Below are 26,305 nucleotides of genomic sequence, written 5' to 3'. Positions count from 1 at the left end.
ATCGTATCTGTTTTCCTGTCTAGTCTTTGAAGGTCATTGACCTGCTTGCCTGGCTTCCTCAGGTTATCTATCTGCCTGTCTGTCCTCCCAAGTTCATTGACTCGTCTGGCTGCCTGCTCAAGCTCGTAGCTGTCTTCATGTCTGATCTTTTAAGGTCATTGACCTGTCTAAAACTGGCTTCATCATGCCATTTTTCTGCCTATCTGTACTCCCAAGGTCATTGACCCGTATGGCTGCCTGCTCAAAGTCGTATCTGTCTTCATGTCGGGTCTTTGAAGGTTCATTGACCTGCCTGTCTGGCTTCCTCATGTCGTCTGACTGTCCATCTGTTCTCTTAATCTTGAAGGACATTGACCCGTCTGTCTGTCTGCTCGAGGTCGTAGAAGTCTTCATGTCTGATCTTTGAAGGTCATTGACCTGCCTGTCTGGCTTCCTCATGTCGTATGGCTGTCCATCTGTTCTCTTAAAGGTCATTGACCCGTCTGTCTGTCTGTCTGCTCAAGGTCGTAGAAGTCTTCATGTCTGATCTTTGAAGGTCATTGACCTGCCTGTCTGGCTTCCTCATGTCGTATGGCTGTCCATCTGTTCTCTTAAAGGTCATTGACCCGTCTGTCTGTCTGCTCAAGGTCGTAGAAGTCTTCATGTCTCATCTTTGAAGGTCATTGACCTGCCTGTCTGGCTTCCTCAGGTTGTCTGTCTGCCTATCTGTCCGCTGAAGGTCATTGACCCGTCTGTCTGTCTGTTCAAGGTCGTCTGTCTTCTTATCTGACCTTTTAATGTCGCATGTGTAACTTGTCGGGTCTTTCAATAATTTAGTAACCTTGTTTCAAGTCCTTATAGGCAAGTCAAATTTTGCATCTAAAATTTCACTTTTATACAAGTAAAATTTTCAAAAATTAGTAATTTTTTCGTTTACCTAATTACATAAGTTTAGCGTCTTGCATAATGTTTGGAATTGAATGCTATTTTTTCAAAGTTCTTATAATTAAGATGGAATAATATTGTAAAATCGATTTTAAAAATGTATACAGAAATTGGTCATTTTTGTTTTTAAAAGTCTCACATTTTAATGACAAGGATTTATCGCATATTTTTTCCAAACTTTTAAAAGTCTGACGTTACCTACCGATGAAAAATTGAGCAATTTTTTTCAAGTTTTCAGAAGACGAGTCAATATTAATCTGGAAAAAAATTACAATTTTTGTAAATTTTTGAAACAGCAAAAAAATTGCTACAGGCTCCAGAACAGCTCAAAACGGCTCGAAGGTAACCGTAACTTATCTCAAAAATAAAAAAGAAAGAGGTACAAATGTTGAAATTATATCGGCAATATTTCAAAAAAACAAAAATAGACACAACGTAACTTTGGCATTTAATTTGACGATTCATTCATTATTTTCTTCGACGCAAGATCTCTGTCGGGAGGTAAAAAAAAATAGCATAATGTCTTACGAAAATTCAGTCTAAAAATACCAAGGTAATAAAATACGATTTCGGAAACAAAGGCAAGAAAATACCTAATGATTGAAAGTTGAAACGCAAACCATCCGTAGTTTACAGAAGGAAATCAATTATTCAAGCAAGTTATTTATCAAAGCGACGCATTAAACTGTGTTTAGCGACTTTTTCTTTAATTATGGAACGATGGGCCTTCAGGTTTCACCTTTCTCGTTACCCGTAAGGTACCTATAGTTTTATAGGTCTGATTCTGACTCCGTAGTCGATTATACCTACGTGAACTTTCTTTGGCTTTTTTTCTCTTGCCTCCGCATTTTGTTCTCTATTCGAATTAAAATATTTGAACAAAACGATACGCACTTGTTCAGCAGATGTACTTTTTATTATAAATTTATCAGCTAAAATGAAATTATAACTTAAGACGAAATTAATTAAACGTAAATATTTACAGCGGAATTTTAGCTCGAGTATTATTTTCTGTTTAATCCTCGGCAAATATTTTCAACGAAAGGAAATTTTAGGTCGGTATTGTGAAATTTAATTTTCGTTCATAATATCATTGATCGTAGGCTGTATTATGTTTGACTTTTAATTATCTCTTGTAAGAAGATATTTTTTTTTCTCATTTCGATTCTCAACGATACGATTTCATATTCCGCGATGAGACGATCGGAATGAAAAATAATTTTCTCAAAGATATAGAATATTATTATATTCATCGAGAATTGAAATATTATAAGCTTTGTTTGCTGATACCTACTCGTATACCAACTACACTACGATGAATATCAAAGTCTGTGATTCGTGAAATTATATACGCATAGAAATGTGCAACAATACGAACTAACGCAAAATACAGTATAAAAGAAAGGACCGCCGGAGAAAAGTTTTATAAAAATTAACGTTTCGGTGTTCTCTCGCTTTTGCCATACTATACATAAAGATAGGAGTAATAAAGTTGGAATAATTTAGTAGCACTTGTTGCAGTTAAAAATTCATTTTACCATGTTTTTCGAGTATCTAGAGATAGGTACTATAATACTAAGGTGGTAGGTTAGATAGCCATTTTAAAGAGGGCGTGTTTCAGGAGCTTGTTCATATACGTGCTTTGTTAATTGCCCCACAAAAAGCGTAAAGTTTTGTTATATAATAAATTAAAGAGCCGCATCTTTTATATATAGTAAAGTGTGCCGAATATTAAGTATCGATTTATGTATTTTTTACTCGGCGTGCCCAAAATTTTGGAACCTGGGTAAAATTTAATCTCTTTTATTACGTAGGCTTTGTACATTCGAGGTCTCCAACATTTCATTGGTGGTCTGAATGGCTGTTATAGCCATGTACATACTACGATGAACTCGCACACACACATATTAAAGCACGGGACGACTTTTAAGCTTCCTTATGTCTGTTTTATTTACGTCTAAACGAAACGCATTTAACTTTAACGACTAAGCGAGAAGAAAAAAAAAAGCCACGGAGGTATGCACCGTGTACACTGTTACTTTCTCGTAGCCATGGCCACAAAGAATAAATCGTACACGGTAGTTTTCAAAACCCTCTAACGTTGATTTCTACTCCAAGACTATCACTGCGAAACGTACAGTACCTACCATACCTACGTAGAACGTACCGTCAGCCAATACATCTTTGAAAAAAAATTACCAAAGTACCTTATTTTGAGATTTACGGTCGACGATTAAATTGGAAAACTTGAATTAAGAAGTTCTTTAATATTTTAGATTGGTTTTCATCGTAAATTTTATACTCGCTTGTTTTTTAACGCCAGCGTTTTTTTTTTTTTTCCTTTCTTACATAAGGTAATTTTTTTAATGGTGTGTTTTTTTCCTCTCACTAATTCAAACTCGAAGATGTGTTAATTTGATTTGTAGTTGAGAAATGCTTCATTTTATATTTTTCACCAAAGGCAAGGGCGCATCTCACAACTTACGACTTACGCAAGAGTGCGATTTATTGGATCAGCGATAACTACTCGTAATGTGCTCTTGTTGTCACACTATTGCTCTTTTTTTACACGTTCGAATAGGGTCAATTTTATAGTTTATTGTTTTAGAATTTTTATACTATTACGTGGATACTTCGTCGCGAATTGTTTGTGTACCTATTTCATGGGTTTCTTTCTTTCGTCGTCTTTACTTTTACGTACCATATGCGATGTTTTCTTTTTTTTTTATTGGGCATTTTTATACAAAAAAAAAATAGGTTCGAAACATGATTTAAAATGATGAAATTGATCCCTCAACACTCTCATAAGCCATCGTAATCATTTCAATGTCAATTACAATGTTGAAAAATCTTATGAAAAAATCTGAAAAATAGTTGAACGTACATGTCAAAAGCATCAGAATGGTTCAAAAATGAGAACAAAATTCGATTTAGGAGATCAAAATCTAGACATGGAGGGGTGAGGGAGTCAGAAGGGCCGAATCGAAAAAATAAGCCAATAATATTCGAACTTGACGTCTTTATTAACAATTGATTTAAGTTGCTTGGTTATACTGATTTGGGGTTAGGAGGATTTTTATCACAGTTGGAGGTCCTTGTATATACCCTCAAGTACTCAAGTTGAAATTCGATTTTGAAAATTTGTTTGTAAAAGAGAGAATAAAAAAATGGCATTCTTTGTAACTTTATCAAATTTACAAATTTTAAGGATGTGGCAAGTCTAGTATGAGATATTTAAGATCCCTTAGAATAATCCTTATTTAATACTCGTGAAAAAATGCCGCATTTTTTTCTGCCAAAAACAGTTACTTACTTATTAGTTATTAGCAATTTTCGTATAAGTAAAAATTTTTTGAAAAAACGAGAATTTTTCAATTTTTGGAAAACTGCAAGACTTTAACAATTGTAGCAGAAAGCAGTAACCTTTAGTTAGGTAGGAGCCAACAAAATAATATATTTTAGTAATTCCTGTCAAAAAAATGAGACTTTTTCAATTTTTTTTCCAAAAAAAAAAAATTTGTTGTTTTTAAAAAAGTGAGAATTTTTAACAAAAATTAAGGCTTTGACAATATTACAGCAAAAGAAAAAGCATTCGCTCAATGTTTGCCAAAAAAGAGAGAATTCTGGACAATTTTGAATAAAAAGTGGGTAGGACTTTTTTTTTATTTTTCTTGTAAAGAAACGACAATCCTCCACTTTTTTTTTTTCAAAAAAACCAAGAATTTTTGTCGAAAAAACGAGACTTTTTGGAAATTTCTGGCAATAGCGATACCTACTTTTGAGTAACTTTTGGGAAAAAATTTGAGAATTTTCGGAATTTTCTGCACAAGAAAATGTTAGCAGAAAACATAAATTTTTGAGAATTATTGACAATTGGCAATTTCGGGCAAAAAGGAGAAGCTTCTAAATAAGTTTTGAAAAAAAGCGAGATTTTTTAGAAATTTTTTTTATAGACGAGAATTTTTTGTCAAAAAACAATATGTACTTTGATAATTTAAGCAAAAGCAAAACTTTTGGCCAAAAAACTATACTTTTTGCCAATTTTTGTCATAAAAGCGAGACTTTTGGACAATTTATGGGAAAAAGTGAGCCTTTTTGGAATTTTTTGCAAAAGAACGAAAATTTTTATAGATTTTGCTGAGAAGTGGAAATTTTTGACAATTTTTGAAAAATCAAGAACTTTTGACAATTTTTAACAAAAAGCAAAACTTTGACAATTGTAGCAAAAAGCTAAAACTTTTTGAAACTGTTGGCAAAAAATAACAATTTTTGACAATTTATGGCAAAAAAAATGGACTTCTGGGCAAATCTTGAAAAAAAAGTTTAAAATAAATTGAGACTTTTTAGAATTTGGCAATATGATTAAAGGAGATTTTTTTCATTTTTGACAGAAAATGAGACTTTAATAATTTATTAAAATGTATTGAAATGTTTGAAAATTTGTAAAAAAAAAAGTAACTTAGCAGTTTCTTAAAAAGTAACCGAGTATGCTCCCCTTCATTTTTTTGTATTTTTTTTTCAACTTTTCGGGGCTCCATACACTTAGGACAAAAATTATTTGGGAGCATCAAAGGAAGTCCTTCCTGAAGAGAGAATTATGATGGAGCATGAGGTAAATTTCTTAAAGAATATTCCTCTGAAAACAGATTTGTTCCAAACTCAACCAGTCTTGAATAGTTATGAGCTTTCAAATTTTGGTGGTTTCACGAAGAATCGTAGATGGATGAAAATTACGAATTTCTCCATTTTTTTCCTTCTGAGGAGCTAAGATGGAAATTCTAGCTGGCCATCAGAGGGAACTTGTAAAAAAATGTGAGAAAAATCGGAATAGGTAACCGATTTTATTTTATTTCTAGTTCATCCAGTTTAATAAGGAGTAGATTTAGAAGCAATGCAACGGTGTAAATAGAATTGCATACTCAGTTCGCCGTAAATACCTACAGCGAATTATTTTACATAATATTTACAGCAAACCGAGTGTGCTATTCTCAAACTATAAAGGTTCATTTTTGTACTCATTAAAAAATTCAACTTTCTTTTTGAAATTTCGGTTTCGAGCATCTCAAATTTCAATTTCTGATTTCAGAATCAGTCTTTTGTAGAACTACATGAATATTATTAAACTAATGGTTGGTTATTTTTCAAACTAATTCTTCATTTAAGTTGAGCAGATACAAACGAAACGAACGAATTGTGGGGAGGGAGAGGAGTCTCGAAAAACGAGTTTTCAATCTCAAAGTCAAACGGTGCAGACTTCTTCATTCCATACAACCTTACGATTATGTATTTCGTACATATTTTAACATATTTTAGAACACACTAAAACACACGAGTCTACGTTGAAGAAAAAAAAACATCAGTCACCTCGAAAACTCCCGAGGTGTTAATTTTCCAATTTAAGTTCCATTTATCGAACTAACAACCCTATACCATTTGCATTGGTAATTTTCTCAATTTCATTTTTCGTTTGAAAATCAAAAACAAAATGGAAACAAAAAAAAACCACCTATATCGGTTTGTCAATAAAACACAGGGTAGGTAGACGTGTTGTAAAGGTACTCACCTAGAAACACCTCGAAATATGATATTTTCGTCGAAGTCGAACTCGTCGTCGTATTCCCGAAGGTATTTATTCATCATTTGCTTTCCAAGTAGGTACACCGTTGGCATAAAAGTGAACGTTGATTTGGAAAAAAATTATTTACCCATCTCGAGCAGATAGGTAAGTTACGACGTTCGAAGTTGGAGCTACAGGGTATAATAAAAATATCAATTAATATAATATTCGGTTCTATAGCCCTTTTTTTTTCTCCAACATCGGGCCACGTGCACGCGTAGGTAGGTAAAGGTATATACATAACGTACCAGGTTGAGTATGACTTTTTTTTTTTTTAATCCATCTCGGTTGACATCGAGCCTCGAGGTCGTGAATTGTGAACTCGACGACGACGACGAGAGTTACGCTGTAAAAAAGACATAGTAAAAAAGTAGTTAATTATAATATTTAATTAACGATGTTAAAAAGAACTGGAATTTTAAACGAATTAACAAATTTCACAATGTAGTACAACGACCAGTGTCGTATAAAAAACAAAAATTCAACAAGGTAAAAATTTCTCGGACGCATTTTCTCTGGAGAAATGACCGAATAGTGGTACTAACGAAATACTGAATTATTAAGTAGATTCCGTTGGTACCTTTGGGAAAACATTAAAAAAAAAGAAAAAAAATACGTATTAAACGCACATCGACTATAGAATGACTTTACTCGATGGTGGTACAAGCTTTTAAATTTTTCAAGTTATACTATATACGCAGCCACATATCGTACAAATCACACACCAAACCAATTACACCGTTTCTCTATTACTACATAAGGTATGTTGTATACCCAGAGTGCGAGCAACCACCGAAATAGATTAATTTAATCGTGTGTCCACTGCTATGGTTTTTTATGGTGAATTTGGTACTCTACGATGAGACGATGTACTCGTCGTAGGGCAGGAGCAGACTACATTAAAAATGCTAAACAAGGTGCTGATGGCTAATTTAGCAAAGTTCGCGTATCCCAGCTGATTATATGGCAGCCAAAAGAGCTACTTTAATTAATTCCGTTCTAGTAAAATCGTGAATTTGCTCTTAATTGGAAATATTCATTAATTCGATGTTCCAATTTAATTGTTACAACGAGATACCTCTCTACCTACATCTGTATATAGTGTATACCTTACGAACGTTGAAAATAAACCATTGGCATTGGCAGCACATATCGAGGTATATACTTGAGTCTATCTAGCCCTATCAACCAGTATAGGTAACGTACAAGCATATAAAATGCATTCGCATCGATAGTCAAACGTTTACATTTAGATACACACTACGTACACAGCTAGAGAAGTACGAGTACATTGATTTGTAAAATGATTCAATTACATTCTCACGAAGCGGCTTCCATTTTTAATGTTACCAGTGGCTAATTTAAAAAGCGCACGTTTGTTATTGTAAAATTTACAAGTAGCCGCAGGAGCAACGTAGTACCTATACGAAAAAGTTGGTCGAGAATTATAGATTATTTATAGTAATTTTCTGGTAATAAACATACGAGCTATAAGGTTGTACCTCTAAATCATCTGAATTCATATTCGTGTTCATCAAATTTACTTCCTCATCTACAATAACTTCCCTCTCTGGGTACCTACCTAATTTTTTCATTCTCTTTTAATACTCGGTATTACATATATTTCAATTATAACTCGTTTGCATTTTTATTCCCCTTCACATCGTCTCCTCTTCCTGTTCTGTAATTTATACGCGATGAAGGAAAAACCGTAGCGAGAATAAATTCTAATTACATCGAAGATATCGTACTGGTTTTATGTACATACTATAGATACAGTGTGTTCTACGTTCTACTATATACGATGGTAGCATAATTATCCCGCATAAGGCGCCAACGATGCTGCGGTTCTCTCATTTACACCAGCTCATGGTGTTGTACTCTCGTCGTCGTGGTCGACACTGGTGAAAGTTTAAGAAAAACTCTTTTCGCCGGTTCATAATTCATTTTCATTGTGCGAAGAATATATACAATCCGGCGGTCGTTTTTGTTCGGATAGTGATACACGCAGCCTATACATATACTATACGTATATACACGATGGGAAAGGAAAGGATTGCATAGACCCTATACGTATATATGTTAGGTACCAAGTCCGAAATTGTACAATTCGGGGTTGGTACAGCCAATTTTGTACCATCTCCGAAGTGTCCGGACCAAGCGTGAATATTACTTTTTCATCGGACTTGGTTTGTACAATGCCCGGAGGGTCCGGACAAAGTGTTCGACTTGGTACAATTTGTGTTGTGCAAAGTCCGAAATATAGTTTTATAATGAATGAATTCGAATTTTACATCCCTTCATTCCATAAATATTGAACCAAATTAAAGGAAATTTAAAGATGACTCTAAAATACACACCACCAGCAGAATTTTCAGGTGCTGAAATTCATTTGTTGATTTTTGGGGAAATTTTTAAAGATTCAAATATTGCTATGCTCACTTCTCAAAAAAAAAATAAAATAAAATAAAAAGATCAAATTGAGGTACTTACTATAACTAAAATGCTGAAATTTGGTTTTTACTCTCTATTTTCAACTTCTCTACTCGTGAAATTCTCGTGCCTTACTCATTTGAAAACTACGCACTAATACTTATGTGTAGATTCCAAATTCATTTTTTTATGGATTTTTCAAAGTCAAAATTTCAACAAATTGTCGTGAAAGGCTGAAATTTGGTTTGTACCATATTATCAATTTTCTGAGTTAATAGCAGATTTCTCCAGTAATTTTTTAAAAAATTGAAAAAATTTTGGATTTGAACTAATACTAATACAAAATGGTTTTGAAAAAATTTATCTAAAAGATCATAAAGATCGATGGCTAATACAGGTTTATGCTAAATTTTAATTTTGCTCTAAATACTTATACACAATTTAGAAATATAAAAAAAATCACAAAAATCGAGATGAAAACGCTTCAAAATTTTGTGCTTCTGAAAATTTGCAGCCCTAGGCAGCTGCCTAAGTTGCCTGTGCATAAATACCGCCCAAAAAAATCAAAACCACCACCAAACGACTCGAGAAGTTGAAAATAGAGAGTCAAAACCAAATTTCAGCATTTTAGTTAGTAAGTACCTCAATTTGATCTTTTCATTTTCTTTTTTTGAGAAGTGAGCATAGCAATATTTGAATCTTTAAAAATTTCCCCAAAAATCAACAAATGAATTTCAGCACCTGAAAATTCTGCTGGTGGTGTGTATTTTAGAGTCATCTTTAAATTTCCTTTAATTTGGTTCAATATTTATGGAATGAAGGGATGTAAAATTCGAATTCATTCATTATAAAACTATATTTCGGACTTTGCACAACACAAATTGTACCAAGTCGAACACTTTGTCCGGACCCTCCGTGCATTGTACAAACCAAGTCCGATGAAAAAGTAATATTCACGCTTGGTCCGGACACTTCGGAGATGGTACAAAATTGGCTGTACCAACCCCGAATTGTACAATTTCGGACTTGGTACCTAACATATATATGGGTTAATATTCGGCGGTATTTTTGCGTTTGTACCGCCGCGCCTTTGTATTTCAAAGGACACTTTTCCAGTTCATCCATTGTATCGCGTGCTTTCGTTTATAAGCTTTTATAATTTTAAACATTTTTCTCCCTTTTCGTGGATTGCGTTTGTGGTTTTTTTTTGTTGTTAGGTGTACCGCTTTCTAAACGAATAGAAAAATAACGAAGAACACGCAGACATCGGGGCTTATTTCGTCTGTGTATGGGAGAATATCAATCGGAAATTAATAAAGAGAATTTTCATGCTACGATGGAGATGTGGGTTCTCGCTGGTACAGAGGTCTTATTAAAAAGGTGGTCACTTTGACAATAAAGGGGAATAATTTTTGCCATATTTTTGTTCGCGGTAATGGCACCTCAACTATTATACGTAATACGAAAATGAACACAAATACGACCTAAATTCATCTTTTGAATTCGTCTAAAGCCTTACAGAATTCTCACCCTATCATCTTATGATAAAAATTGAAAAAAAAAATATTCATTCGAGAACAATAAATAAAATTACAATTTTACTTTTGGCAAAGTGATGAAACATGAAAATGATACCATCACTAATTTTGACAAAATTGTGTATGGTTTCCTGGACATCAAAACTCAAAAGAAATCACAATACGCAATAATTATTTAAAATTATCTACAATTTATTAAAAATATTATTATAATATGGCTTCTATGGAAGTCTATCGGGAGCGGGTTTTTTTAAAACAACGTTAACTAGATGAAGCATCATAATTCATTAGGCGTTTTTTCAAAAATATTTATCTTTCCAGAAAACAACGTTAGGTACATGAAAAATCGTGTTCCCTAAGGTTGTTCTTTACGTACACTTGAAAGCATACCTATATTGGAGTACTGTTTGAAAAACAACGTTATTTAGTTGGAGCATAACTCTGAAGGTGGTTTGGTTATTTTCAGCTCAAATTACCAAAATACTTGATACATTTTTTAACGTTTTCAATCGTTTTGGTGTCATTTCAACACGTTTCAAGTTACTTTCTGGAAAATATTATTCAATTTATCTAAAATGTGAAATTTGACCAGTTGTTAACAGAATATATTCATCACTGATTTCAATTCAATATAAATTTCACAGTTTTTTGTAGTACTTTGAGAAATTTTAGCAATTTTTGAACACTTTTTTGAAATTATAAAATAATTTTTCGAAATTTTCAACATTTTCTTTTGTTATTTCGAACACTTTTACACAATTTTTTGAGAATTTTGCAATTGTTTGTCAATTTTTAGTCATTTTGAACTTTTTTATGACATGTTAACAAACTTTTGAGTAAATTTTGCAAATTTTCATCAATTTTGTCTTTTTTTTAAATCATCTAGTTTTTTGTACGTTTCTTTGATTTTCATGCCAATTTTTTTGTGGCACTTTGAGTATAGGTAAAGGATGAACCAAAACTAAGAAGTCCAATAATATTGGAAGGCTAACAATTTTTACCCATTCTTTTTGGCAATTCCATGCGTTTTTGTGATATTTCACGAGGGTTTGGCATTGTGTGGTCAATTTTTAGCCATTTTAAACCTTGATTCAAGACATTTCAACAAATTTTTGTGAAAATTTTGCTACTTTTTATCAGTTTTGCCGTATTTGTCAATTATTTTGTAATTTTTAAACCAATTTTTTGTGTTTTTCGTAATTTTTACGCCCGGGTGATGGCTTTGTCATATTTTATAGGATTTTTGCTGAATTCATTCCCCTTTAACAAGATTATTCATTTTTTTGCAATTTTAATTTTGAACAATCTTTTTTTGTTATATATATACGTCTATTTCAGAGATTTTTTCGTTAATTTTGTATTGCTCCATTAATTTTTTGTCTTTTTTAAATTTTTTAAATGATGTTTAAATTAAACAAAATTTTGAATGTACTTTGTTGTTTTTTTCTCAGTTTTTGGAACTTTTTTTTCTGATTTTCATACTTAAAGATTTTGATATATATTATATGCAATCTTCCTAAATTTTATTCCCTTTTAAAGATTTTTACAAATTCTAATAATAAATAAGTAGGTATACTACCTACCTATTTTTCATTTCAGAAATTTTCGCAATTTTTACTTTGGAAAATTTTGTAATTTTTTTTCAATCATTTACTTATAACGGGTTTTTTAATCAATTTTCTGTACTTACTTATTCCTTATTTTTATGCCAATAACTTATTATGATTTTGAAATATGTTTTTTTTAAAAACAGCGTTAAATTGTGAAAAAATCATAACTAGTGATGGGAGTTTGTTATTTTTGCTCAAGTTAATAAACATTTTATCAATTTTCAGAAATTAATTTATCACAATGTGACAATTTGATCTCTTTTCAGTCCATTTTTGGTAAATTTTAATTTATTCTTCCCGAACTTCGGTAGTTTTTGAATTTTTTCAAATTTCAGTTTTTGTGACACTTACCAATATGATTTTTTGCGAAACATTCAATTTCGATTTTCGACAATATTTTTGCTGGGTTGTACAAATGTGAGTTTGAAAAAAAAACAAACGTTTTTTTTTGTCTTTAAACAGTTTTAAAAAAATTAAAATTAAAATTATGTGTTTAAAACGTCGTTTTTTAAGCACGTTAAAAATGTGTTTTAAACAAATTCATTTGTTTTGGATTCAGTTTTTTAAATATCCGTTAACCAGTAGTCATCAATTTTTAAGATGTGAATGACGTAATACATAAAATTGCTATAAGGCTCAAAAAATTGAAAAATTGAAATCAAAACAAAAAATTTGTCTAAAAAAAGCACAGGAAGAAAACCAAAAATCTATAAAATACAGTTCATTCAATTCGACTTTTTTTTCTACGAGAAACTGAAAAAAAACGTTTTTTTTTTTAGAAAATTGGAGTTGAAAGTTTGAAACAAAATTAATGTTCTGAATGTTTTTTTTTTTTTAAACACTGTTTTGTTTTTTTATTTGTTTTAAACGTGTACAACCCTGCATTTTTGATCAATTTTTCATAATTTTTTTTTTTCAAGTTTAAGCAATTTTTAAATTTTTTTGAATTTTTGTAGTGTTTTATTTCCATTAATTTCTAGTTCAGTTTTAGAAAGTTTCATCAAAACTCAAAAAATCACAATATCCCTAACAAACTTTTCAGAATTTCACATCGTTTTTCCTATAGGAAGTTTTTAGACTTGCCCCTTTACACTGATTCTGAACCACTCTTTTTTGGAGTAATAAAATAACTGATCATTCAATTTCTTCGTCCATTGATGCAATTTTCAAGCTAGGTATCTTGGAGAAAGTGTAATAGAATGGTAGCTCTTACAATTAGAACCATCCATTTTTCAATTTTTTTTTTTTTTTTTTTTTTTTGGAGCGCGAAAATTGACGACAGAATGATCGAGCAATTTCTAGTCTCTGGCAAACCGAGAGTCGTTCACGAGTATAAAATTATTACTGGAAATTAAACTAGGGTAATTTTTAAAAACACGACATAATCCGATGCAATGCAACGACGAGCGACGCGTCTAATAACCACGAATAATGTTACGGTTTATTACGTGGAAACAGACAGAATGAGGAATATAGGAAGCAAGAGAGGTGATTTGATATACGCGATATTCGTCTTCGCTCCAGTATCCTAACTACACGTATACCTACAGTCAACTCGTATGGATCCTTGCCAGAGTAATTTTTCACCATAAAATTTATCCGACGTTAAGTTGTATTAGTTCAATTTTTAATTTGTTCCGGTGCGTCGCGTCTCGTCGTTTCGACTGTAGGTACTGTACGACTTTATCGAATTAGATAAAAAGGCCTTACAGTCGTGTTTTCGCGCCAGAAAAACTACACGATGATATGGGCACGGGGGTACGACGGGAAAACCTGCGGCGTGGCGGCGACGCGACGCGGCTTGTGCGAAAATATAGGGGTACTTCTACATTATTAAATTCCATCTGGTGAAAGAATGACGTTTTCAAAATGTCTCTCCCTTATCAACGAAATTATAAAGCGAATGTGTCGGAATTTCGCCGCATTTTTCAAATCCCTCCGGAGAAATATTACGTATTTTTAAACAAATTATCTGAGAAGAGGCGCGATGTGTTCGAGGCGATTTCCAAGATATCTGATCGGCAGCAGGCAGGTATACTCGTAGTCGATTCGTAATAGGAGACGGAATTCCGGGTATTTTTTTTTTTTTTTGACAAGCCGATAAGACGCGGGAATTTTTTTTACACTCGTCGACGACGATGCTTCATTTAATTTTATTCGTTTTTCTATCCGATGGCCATTTAATTCGGAGACGTGATAATCGAATCAATCGCATTAGCAGCGAATTAAAACGAAAATGCGAATTTGAAAATTATTTTCGCCCGTTTTCATTCACTCGGTTCGGTTCAACTGCAGCAGGTGGTGAGATGAGGGCGGCACAGTACACTTGTATTGCTTCATCGCATTCGAATACACTTGTTGAATAGACGTGATACGTTAATTTATTTAGATAGAATTTAATACACCGGGCTCCGTTCAAATAGCTATCTATTTAGTATAATAATTATTACGTACTCCGATGCTAAATGAATTCAATCCCCTTCGACGTATTCCACGTCTGATTTTATAGGCACTTCGTTGATTTTTCATTATTATTTTCGTGTATGTACAAGTACAGGTACCTAACTCGAACCCGAACGTGCAGCTAGACGAAAAATTTACTCCACGTAGGGAATGAGGGGCACCATCGACATTTTTTCACTACTTTCCCATACACAGTTTGTTCGCATCTAATTGAATTACTTAACAAAATCCACACGTTTGTTGTATCTGTGTACTTTTTCGATTGAGCGAACCGAACTCTTGACGGAGCTATCTAATTTCCTGCGATTTGTCGTGGTAAAAGTTTTCACTGCTCGTAGGCGTATCTAAAGTTGCATAACTCTATTATGCACGGCTACCAAGCTAAAACCTCGAAACTTCAATTCGGATCCGCGTCAATTTTCTATAGATTGTTCGTGCTCGGCGATGAAATATCGACTCGTGTAGACTTTTTAACCAGATTCTAGAGTTGGATGGATTTGACGTCGGCGAGACCGAGAGAACTTCGAATGGATTTAACCGCCAAGATGCATCGTCTCGGTGGCAAAATCTTCGCCATTCCATTACTGATCCGATTGTTAATAAATTCCGTTGGAATAGTTTTCACGTATTTTGAAACAATTTTCTTCGAGCAGGTATCTCGAACTGGAGGAAAATGCTTCGCAGTTTTTGGAAGGATGTTGAATTGGATACGATCGACGTGTGATTTGTTTTCTTCGTTCATTATTTCATCGAGTTATCGAGGCTTTTTCGTCGATATAGCTGATCTGTTTTTTTCATCATCTTTCTTGATCGTGAAATGAATGGAACTGTAAGAATTCCTGAAATGAAACTTTGAATATTTCACTAAAAAAAAATGAATAAATAAAAATTTTTAAAAAAATAAAAAATAAAATAAATTGAAATGATTGTTTTTTAAATTAGGTACCTACAAAAGTAGATGACGTTGATTTTTTTTTTTGAAAATCATAGAATTGATATCTTCTTATTTCAATCAAAGAAAAATAATTTTTACAAAATTGAAAAAAAAAATTCAAATTTTTTTAATTTGCAAAAAAAAATTTAAAATAAAAATCATTTTAAAACATTCAAATAGGTAAATACAATTTCAATTCGTTCTCTAAAAAAAAAATCAATTTAATTCTGTTCTTTCTCCCTTACTCTTGCAAATCCGCAACGTAAGTACTCTCACAACGGATTTTCCGGCGCTCTCGGGCAATTGCCCATCGTATCTCTGCCGGAACCGAGCACATTACCTTTTCTGCGGTCAATACCGATAAATCTAATTCAATATTCACACCACAGACACAGAGAGCGAAGAACATACGAACAGAAAGAGTGAAAAAAAAAGAAGAGAAATACATTAGATTTTCGTCCATTCACGTCATCGACATTCATTCCATTTGTAATAATTTCAAACGGGTCAACGACTCGATGAAAATCCGTAACTGGATGGCGAAAATTCACTCGTCCAGTAGTGTTTTTTCAATTTTTTATTCGCCTTATACGTATTTTTGTACGAGTATACGAGTGAGAGAGAGAGAGAGAGAGAGACAGAGGGGGAAAACACGAGTAACAAAATTGCATAAATATTGGAAAAAGGTGAGAAAATTATGTGTCGTCGACACAGCACGTTCGTGGGTTTCGCATTAACGTTGTTACACGACGAAGTTTGAAATATGACTTCATGTCTCGTATTGTCATGTCAAACATGATATTTTTCCGGTATATGATGGTATTTTTTTTTTTTCGCTACAAACTTTGTTCATTCATTTTGTGTAATTTATACACACGCGCGTTATGGAAGAAAACTTGGGCGGCGGCGTGAGGCAACTTTCATAAATATGTATTTCTGTCGCCGAATAATAAACCAGGTGATTTACGTGTACGTATAACGGCGTGAGAAAGTTTTGATGTGGCGTGGAAGGGTGATAAAATAGGTACAGGGTGTTCGTCGGGGAGCGAATGACCAAATTGAAAATTTAGATGAAACCGAACGAGTGAGGAAATTAATTGTTCCATGCTTAGGTAATGATTTTGTGCAGATTTTTTCATTAATCGTTTCAGAATAGCTAGCAGAGGGTTTAAAGGAGTTCAAATTTTTGAGAATGGTAAATTTAAAAAAAATCAAATCACTTAAAATTGAGTTTCATGGCGAATAGATATCGGTCACCTGAGTTGAATTTGATCACTTTAGAAGAAAATTCATAGAACTGCACAAAATGAATGTACGTACCAGTCGTACCTTTATGAAGGATCTTAAAACCAAAAAATATCAATCTGTGAGGTTGGAGTGAGGTGAGATGCAAGTTTCAAAAAAAATGTCAGATTTCAAAATTTTTTCATTTTTAGTATTTCTGACGAGTTTAAAGTTTTGAATTGGCAAAAATTTTCCAAAATTTAAAAACTAAATCGGGACAGCTAAAAATTTGGTTTGATAAATTTTCTCAACAAATTTCTACCCGTAAAAAACTTTAAAAGTCAGATGGGCATTGTCGTTCATTTCTAAAGCATTTACACCAAAATCTTTAATAAAAATACAGGGCTCCATAATAGAACTTTTTAAAAAATTTTCGAAGTTGAACATCTTTTACATAATTTTTCTCAGATTTCTTCTTCAAAATACGTTTTAAAGGGGCAAAAAAAGGTATCTCATTTGGCCAGAAAATTCAACCATATCTGAGCAGATTTAATTAGATACCTATTTAATTTGAACAAATCAATGTCCTGTCTAACCAAGGAAAAAGAAAAACGATTGGATATTGGATCTGATCCGGTTTGAACAGATTTAATCCTATCGAACCTCTGGACTATTTAGATCTGATCAGACCTTTCTAGAGGAAGATCAGGTCTGAACAAATCTAATTCGATAAAAACTCTGATCTGATTGGAACTGATCCGAACGAATTGAATCGAGGAAATGTCTGAAACTGACCTGATTAGATCTAGACAAATTTAATCTTGTTCTGTGTACCACCTAATTAAAAATCGATCATGATCGAAAATCGATTAATCAAACATCAAAAATTGTTCTCTTTTGTTAATTTCAATTTCATTGGATTGATTATGTTCAAAATGAAAAATTAATTTTAGCAAAAAAAAAACTTTTGATCAAAAAATAGATAAAAATCGAAAATCAGCTGATCGTGATCGCTATGAAATTCGATTTAATTGCAATTTTTGATCTTATTTGATTAAACAGATTCAAAACGAAAAATCGGAAAAATCAATTTTGACATAAAAAATGTAACTCTCGAGCAAAACATTGATTACAACCGAAAATCGATCAATCGATCCCTAAAAATCGATTTATTTGTAATTTTTGATCCCATTTGGTCGAACACTTTCCAAAACAAAAAATCAATTTTCGCAAAAAAAAAAATAATTTTTGATCAAAATATCGATAACGATCAAAAATCGATTAATCGAATCCTAAAAATCGATTTATTTGCAATGTTTGATCTCATTTGATTAAACAGATTCAAAACGAAAAATCGGAAAAATCAATTTTGTCATAAAAAATACATATAACTCAGTTAACTCTCGATTAAAACATTGATCACAATCGAAAATCGATTAATCGAGCCCTAAAAATCGATTTATTTCTAATTTTTGATCTCATTTGGTCGAACACTTTCCAAAACAAAAAAATCAATTTTCGCAAAAAAAATATAATTTTTGATCTAAATATCGATAACGATCAAAAATCGATTAATCGAACCCTAAAAATCGATTTATTTGCAATTTTCGATCTCATTAGATCGATCACTTTCAAAACAAAAAATCGAAAAAATCATTTTTGACATAAATAATGTAACTCTCGATCAAAACATCGATTGCGATCGATAATCAATTAATCGAACTCTAAGAAACGATTTATTTTCGATTTCTTATTTCATTTAATCAATAATTTTCAAAACAAAAAATCAAATTTTGCATAAAAAAAATGGAATTCTCGATCAAAATATCGATCATGATCAAAAATCGATTAATGGAACCCTAAAAACTGATTTATTTGCGATTATTTGATCTCATTTGATCGATCATTTCCAAAACAAAAAAATCAATTTTTTCATCAAAAAGTCCATTTTTCTATCAAAAGATCAAACATGATCGATCGATTAATCAAACCCCAAAAATCTATTTCTTCGCAATTTTCGATTTCACTTGATCGAAATTTGAAATTGAAAATCAATTTCAGCCAAAATACCTACTTGACAATTGAAATATACCTACCTATAACGATCAAAAAGTCGATCATGATCGAAAATCGATTATCTGAGCTCTAAAAATCGATCCATTTTCGATTTTCAATCTCATTTGATCGATCATTTCAGAATAAAAAACCATTTTTAGCCTGAGAAAACAAGATCTCCGTTTAGAAAGTCGGTTAAATTGTCCATCAAAAATCAATTTATTCGCGATTTTCAAATGTTCAAAATTACCATTTGTTTTGTGCTTATTACGTATGTCGTTTCATCTTCGTTTTTATTTGAAAATCGATCATCATGAGGAGTACTGTGATCAAAGGTTTTCATGTTTTTTCAATAAAAAATGCAGGATCCCACATACAATATTTATGAAGTGAGCAAGAAAAAACTCCTCAAATTTTAGTCCTACCTCGTTGGCAAAAAGCTCTCATAATAAGGAATATTTGCTCAATTTTTCTTAATCATCATTTCAATTGCAGACAAAATATCGTTTGGATTTTTCCGAAGGTAGGCTCTTCGATATCCATCTGCAGTCAGGTCATCTATTCCTCAAACTCCAGAATGGCAAAAAAAAAAGTCGCAAATTAAACCGCTAATTGTACACGCACATAAAATTACAATAAAGCTCGTACCATGTCTAAGTCTGTCTAGATGCACACGAGAGTGAAAAAAATAAAAATAAAGCGACACATGAGAACGTCTCTTCTACGCGATCGCGATGGAAGCGCAAAACCTCGCGTAATTGAATACAAATACGAAAACAAATAGGCTGCCGTCGTCAAATAAAATTATTTTCGCTATGCGAATAAAATTTATTCGAAAAACTCGCTAACTTTCCGAATTCATCAGTTTTATTTGTCAATCAAACGACAAAAAACGAACGAAATCAAAGGTAGAGGTATCAACATACTACAAGTACAAATCGAAAACGCAAATAGTGATAAATGATTGAACAAACAACGCCGTGGGGTTTTGTACGCTCTCGAAAAAAAAAAAGAAGAAGACTTCGACTCGACGTCTACGTCTTTTAAAATCAGTGTAAGAATGATTCTTGAGCCGCATTTTCATACTTAGTCAACTTTTCCATTCGCCAAGAGCAAGGAGAAAAACTCGACTCGAACTAAAGCATCGTCATCGAACTTGTGAGAGAAGGGAGCCTCGAAACAGAAAACAATGCAAGTCGCGATCAAACAAAGCGTACGTCGTCGTTTATAAAATAAAAAACGTGATTAAGGGTCGATTAATAGAAATTTAAACCGTATTTTTTCGCGAAAAAAAAAAGTTTAACGGTTCATTAAGTTCGCGTCGTCGTCGTCGCCGGCGAGCTTGCATGGGGAAAAACTAAACGAAAACGTTATCGGTAAATTTCGGAATTTAATCTAATTTAAAGTTAAGTGATGTAGATTTAAAGCACTTTTACCAATGAGAATGAAAAATATTTTTTTGACGGGTCCGCAAACGATACGGCGCGGCTTGGGCGAAGCGTTAAGATTTATGGAGCGTGAAAAGTTTCAACTTTTTTTTTCACCACTGCCGTAATATGTACCTACGTGAAAAGTGTAAAAAATAGGTATTTTTTTTTTAAATCTCCATTCAACGTGACACAACCCCCGTATAAAAATGTTACATTTATTCAAAACCATAACGCGTTCGTTTTTACCTTTTCGAAAACAATCGTCAAGTACACGCTACGATGAGACTGGTGCGAGAGCAAAATGAATTCCTGGCGTACGACGAATTGCATACATAGGAGAGAAGAACAACAACAACCAACGACGCCTACCTAGTTTATTTCGTCATTCTTTTCTTTCGAATTTTTGCGATTTGCGCGAATACGAAATGCACCACGATTCACGCTACCGGAGCCATTTTTCTTCCTCGATCGCAGAAGCCAATCTGGAATGATGAAAAAAATTTATGCACGTAGTTTTATCGTCGATTGAGCTAGAGCTAGGTGTTTGTATAACTATGTTTTTGGCTTACACCAACCATTCGTATTCCGCAGACAAATTTGGCTCTGATTCAGACTAAAGAGATGGCCAAATACGAATAAATTATACGTATACGAATACGATTACATAGTTATACTACGAGTATATACTTTACTTACTTTATAGCGACGATGAACCATATCGGTGTATAACGAGTTTTCCTCTTCATATTAACAGGCGAAGTTGTTGGGGGAAAAAATCCTCGAGTAATACTTCAGCAACGCGTCGCGGATAAGCTATAAAAATAATAAAAAAATTACCATCGTTTTAGTAACATCAACACGTCAGTTGCAATTTAATTATAATGCTAAAATATCACGGATTTTTAACCAATTCAGAAATTAATTTCGGTAAAACGCATCGTACCTGTACAAGAGGCGAATTTTCTAAAATTTTTGATAAGGGATGGGTTTCGTGGTAAAAGGTTTTTAGGGTTGAAATCTGTTTTAAATTTAAATGTTTCAAGGGTGAAATTTCGGCATGTTTGAAAATATCTGAAAATTTTTGTTCAAATATTCCTAATAATTTTTGGTTGAAAATTTGCAATAAGTTTGATACCTATCGGAAATTCATAATGACTCTAATTTGAAATTCTCAACTCCTAGTACCTAATTTTAGTTTAAAAATTTCTAGTAATTTCAGTTCAAAAATGACCAACAATTTTGGTAAACAGATTCCCAATAATTTTAGTTCAAAAAAACAGTAGATCTAGAACTTGGTTTTAAAATTTCTAGTAATTTCAGTTCAAAAATGTTCAACAATTTTGGTCAACAGATTCCCAATAATTCAAGTTCATACAAATAGTACGTAAATTTCTGCTGAAAAATTCCTTACAATTTTTGCATCAAAAATTCCCAATAATTTTGGTCTAGAAATTCCATCATTCTGGGTCGAAAATTCCCAATAATATTTCTTAGTTGGAAAATTCCTAATACTTAATTTTAGATTAAAATATTCTAATAAGAAAAATGTTGGTCCAGAAATTATGTAAGGTCAAAAATTCCTAATAATTTTCATTTGTGCAATATTTTTTTTTGGCAATTCTGAATAATTTTCTTAAAAGTTCACAACTTACGAAGTCAACTGTAGGTGGATTTCAAGCCGTTTTGGAGCCTCCATCGACTTTTTGAAAATTACTGGAGCCTCCAGTAGATTTTTGAAATTTGAAATTTCTCCAAAATTTCCTCAAACGGAGATGAAAAGCCAAAATTTACTCCGCACTCCAAGTTTGACACCCCTCAAGACGACTTCGGGTGGGTTTAAGTCATTTCGGAGCCTCCAGCGACTTTTTTTAAAATTACTGGAGTCCCCACCAGATTTTTGAAACTTAAAATCCCACAATATTATATGAAATGGGGTTGGGTAGCCGAAATTTAATCTGCAAACTAATTTCAATACGCTACGAAGCCAACTGCAGGTGGATTTCAAGTCGTTTTGGAGCCACTAGTGACTTTTTGAAAATTACTGGAGCCTCCAGTAGATTTTTGAAACTTGAAATCTCCCAAAATTTCATCAAATGGAGATAGAGAGCCGAAATTCATTCTGCAAACTAATTTCAATACGCTACGAAGTCGACTGCTGGTGAATTTCCAGTCGTTTTGGAGTCTCCAGCGACTTTTTGAAAGGTTGTGTAGCGTTTTTTGGAAAATTGAAATTTAAAAAGTAGCTAGAAGCTTCAAAACTATTTGAAACCACCTTGTAGTCGACTTCATGTCGCAATGAAATTAGTTTGCGAAGTAAATTTCGGCTTTCCACCTCCGTTTGATGAAATTTTAGAGAAATTTCAAGTTTCAAAAATCGACTGGAGGCTGCAGTAATTTTCAAAAAGTTGCTGGAGGCTCCAAAAGGCATTAGTTGCAGAGTAAATTTTGGCTTTCCAACCCCATTTGATGACATTTTTTTGGGAATCTCGAGTTTCAAAAATCGACTGGAGGCTCCAGTAATTTTCAAAAAGTTGCTGGAGGCTCCGAAAGAAATTAATTGTAGAGTAAATTTTAGCTTTCCAACTCCATTTGATGACATTTTGTGGAAATCTCGAGTTTCAAAAATCGGCTGGAGGCTCCAGTAATTTTCAAAAAGTCGCTGGAGGGTTCAAAACAACTTAAAATCCACCTGCAGTTGACTTTGAATCGTATTGAAATTAATTTACAGAATAAATTTCGGCTTTCCAACTCCATTTGATAAAATTTTGTGGGAATTTCGAGTTTCAAAAATCTGCTGGAGGCTCCAGAACTGCTCAAAACGATTTGAAACAGCTTCCAATCGATTTGGCATGTCGAAAATAGGGCATATCCCTAATTTCCGCTTTCTTGGTCAATTTGGTAAAATTTTGATTTTTTCCCTCATTTTTGGCCTAAATTTTATTTTTAAAAATTCACCAAAAATCGAAAAATGCACTTTTAGCACTTGAAATTTTGACAGGTGATGAACTTTTGCCTGATCTTTTGATCTACGTTTGTACGGTTTAAAAATTTTTGTGCAAGACCTACGTTGGAACGCAAAATTTGCGATTTCGGCTGACCTGTCAATCAAAATGGCCGCCATTTTGTAAGTAAGACCACTTTTTTTTTGAGGACAAGGGCTAGAAATGTTCCTCAGAACTCTCCCTTTAAGAAAAAAGTTGCCAAGTGAACCTTGTACGGGCACCCCGACTATTATTAGTGACTATTTTACTGAATGGGTATTTCACTAAAAATGTGCATTGTAAAATTTTGGATGAAAGTGTAAAAGTTATCATTTTCAATTGATTAATAACTTTCACTTGTATTCTTAATCATTATCACAAAAATTCAACCGGATTTTCTTGCATTCAAAGTACCTAGTTATTCTTGTTTTTTTTTTTTTTTTGTTTTTTCAGTTCATTTGAATGCCTTTTTCCAATTCTGATATCATTTATGGCGATTTCTTTCATTTTTTAAGCAATTTTTGTGGCATTTTCTTCAAGATCTTTAGAATTCGATCAACTTTTAATTCTTCAGAAAGATTTTTAAAATTTACAGAATGTTTTCTGAACTCGTATACCTAGTATTCCTCATCGTGAACAAATTTTCCAGAGTCTCAAATAGCTTCCATTCCATTTTTCTCTACTTAAGTAATTGGCATCTGAAATTTTTCGCCGTTTTCGACGATTGAACAAATTTTTCAAGCATTTCGAACAATCTTTTGTTTCAATTTTAACATAGCTTTCTCATATTATTTTACATCATTTTTCCCATGTTAATGCTATTTTTACAAATTTTTGGATATTTTCTCACGATTTTTTAGCCACTTTGAAGAATTTTTTCTCTGATTTCAAACAGTTTTTCAGACTTATAACTTTTTACTCAACTGCATAAAAATGCAACCAAAAAAAAAAAATTAAAAATTTTTACACAGGTAATTTTCAACAATACTTATTTAAACTGGTTGACAAATTTTTCTCAAATTTTGAATAATTTTTACTAATACTAAATTATAGTTACTTCTGAATACTTTATCATTTGAAGAGCAATCAGAAAATTAAGTATAAAGTGGAAATTACTGACTGTAAAAGTTCAGTTTTCTTACTAAGCTTTCAATTTTTCTGAATTGAAAAGAAATTCCCCCCGATCATGCACAGCTCCATTTATTTAAACTAGAAGAAGTTTTCAGTCAATTTTGCAAACATTTTAGTATACTTCGAATTTCATCTCATTTGGTTGACGATGATCTGAAAAAAATACCGAAAAAAAAACACAGGCACGATGACGATGTATCCACCTAGAAACCTACTGCAGTAGTTGGTAAATTATATTTCCCTACAGAAAATCCAACTAAAAATTATTCCACATAACGAAAAAAAGAAAACAGCTCAACTCAGCACGTATTTTTCAATAATTAATTAAAAACGATGAAATTATTTTTTTCTTTGATAAAAAAAAAGTCGAACAGTCTGTATAATTAACAAAACGAAAAAAAAAATCAATTTCCAGCAAAAATCTTCTTTTACAGAAGAGGGAAAAAAATGCCAAAGAAAATTAATTTTTTTCGCGCCGCTTAAACGTATAGAGATTCACAGAAGCATGAAGATAATCCGAGAAAATCGCTTGACGCGCGGCTTAAAAGTGCATATCTTGTGCGATCAAAATAGGTAACGAAAAGCGAGCCCGCATCTAATACACGAGGACGACGAGATTCTTTTGGACATTTTATTAACACCGTCAAGTCGATCCGATGAAATAACCTTAACAAAAGCTTTTCAGCGGGGAATTTATAAAAGACAAGTTTTGTACCTTCTTTGTGATGTAAATTTTAAATACACTCGGTGTCGTTTGAAATAAAATCAAAATTTAAGTAGTTAGGTACCTACGATTCGAAATGCAGGGTGAATTTCGTATTCCGATACCGGTGCTTGTTTTTTTTTCAACTTGGCGTTGTCAGTTAGACGTCGTCGTCGGCGAGATAGGATAAAAATACGCGCTTTTTCGTGACTCGAGCAAATTACTGGTAAGTAATAGGTTTTTGAATTACTTCAAAGTACATGCGAAAATAGAAATCCCAAGGGTAAATTGGTTTTTTCACTGGTTGGCTGTATAGCATTTGTTATTCACGATGGCATGTAGTCGAACATACTGCAACAAAAAAATTACATTGTTATTTGAATTCGTTCGTTATTTTGCATCTAGCAACATTACGTACTATGTATAAAGCTTCCGTGTGAAAAATAACGCAATTTTTCAACCTTTACGCGTTCCAGGCGAGTTTATGATTTTAAAACAAATGAAATTCCAAATGTACGATAATTGTTTTTTTTATATAGCACTCTGTATCCAACAATATAATTACGGTACAGTGAAAGATCACAAAGAAAAACCAAACGAAATATTCGTACGTTTTCGATTTGAAAATATTTTTAAATAAATGATTGATTGTACATTACTCGTTTTAAATTAAATTTTTTTCACTGAATTTTGAAAAGTTGTAAAAAGCTTTCGCTATGTGTGTAGGCGAAGTAAATTCAATTCGATGTATAACGTGTTGCTACATCAAACGAACTATTCGTGCCAATCCATTCGGTATAGCGTGAGTATCTTTAAAATAAATTTTACGCCTAAATGGTTTGACAGACAAAAAATATATACCTACTTCGATGTACATTGCATAGAGCTAAGATCTCGCACGCGGATATTTTCATTTTGCACTGTGTCGTAAAATCTCGTATAACCACGATATAGGCTCGTAGAATTTCTTATTTACTTCGACGAACGAGCAACGACGACGACTGGCTTGTAACACACGTGGCATACGATTATATTGGAAAATTCTCAGCGGATCGTATTTGATAGAGGGAAAATTTATCTCGCTACGGATTTTTCCATTATCTGTCACGCAAAATACAAAACTTATTAGGACAATATCGCGATATCTTCGTTACACTGTAAACGAACAAAATACCGAGTAATTTAATAAAAAAAAAAGCTTACTCGTTATACGTAGGTTTATTTTCGTTTTTCTCACCGAGTATAACAGCTTTTAATTACTT

The 26,305-nt window shown here is 32.7% G+C and overlaps 1 long non-coding RNA gene across 1 annotated transcript in view; it reads left to right on the top strand.

The window, feature by feature from the left end:
* The window catches only part of LOC135843599 (uncharacterized), a 60,075-nt gene that overhangs the window by 32,777 nt on the left and 993 nt on the right, over positions 1–26,305 (top strand). The gene's annotated exons all lie outside the window — the stretch shown is intronic.

Source organism: Planococcus citri, chromosome 4, assembly GCF_950023065.1.
Source record: "Planococcus citri chromosome 4, ihPlaCitr1.1, whole genome shotgun sequence".
Taxonomy (NCBI): Eukaryota; Metazoa; Arthropoda; class Insecta; order Hemiptera; family Pseudococcidae; genus Planococcus; species Planococcus citri.
Note: the sequence above shows the minus strand (reverse complement) of the source record. Positions and strands in the feature narration are given on the sequence as shown.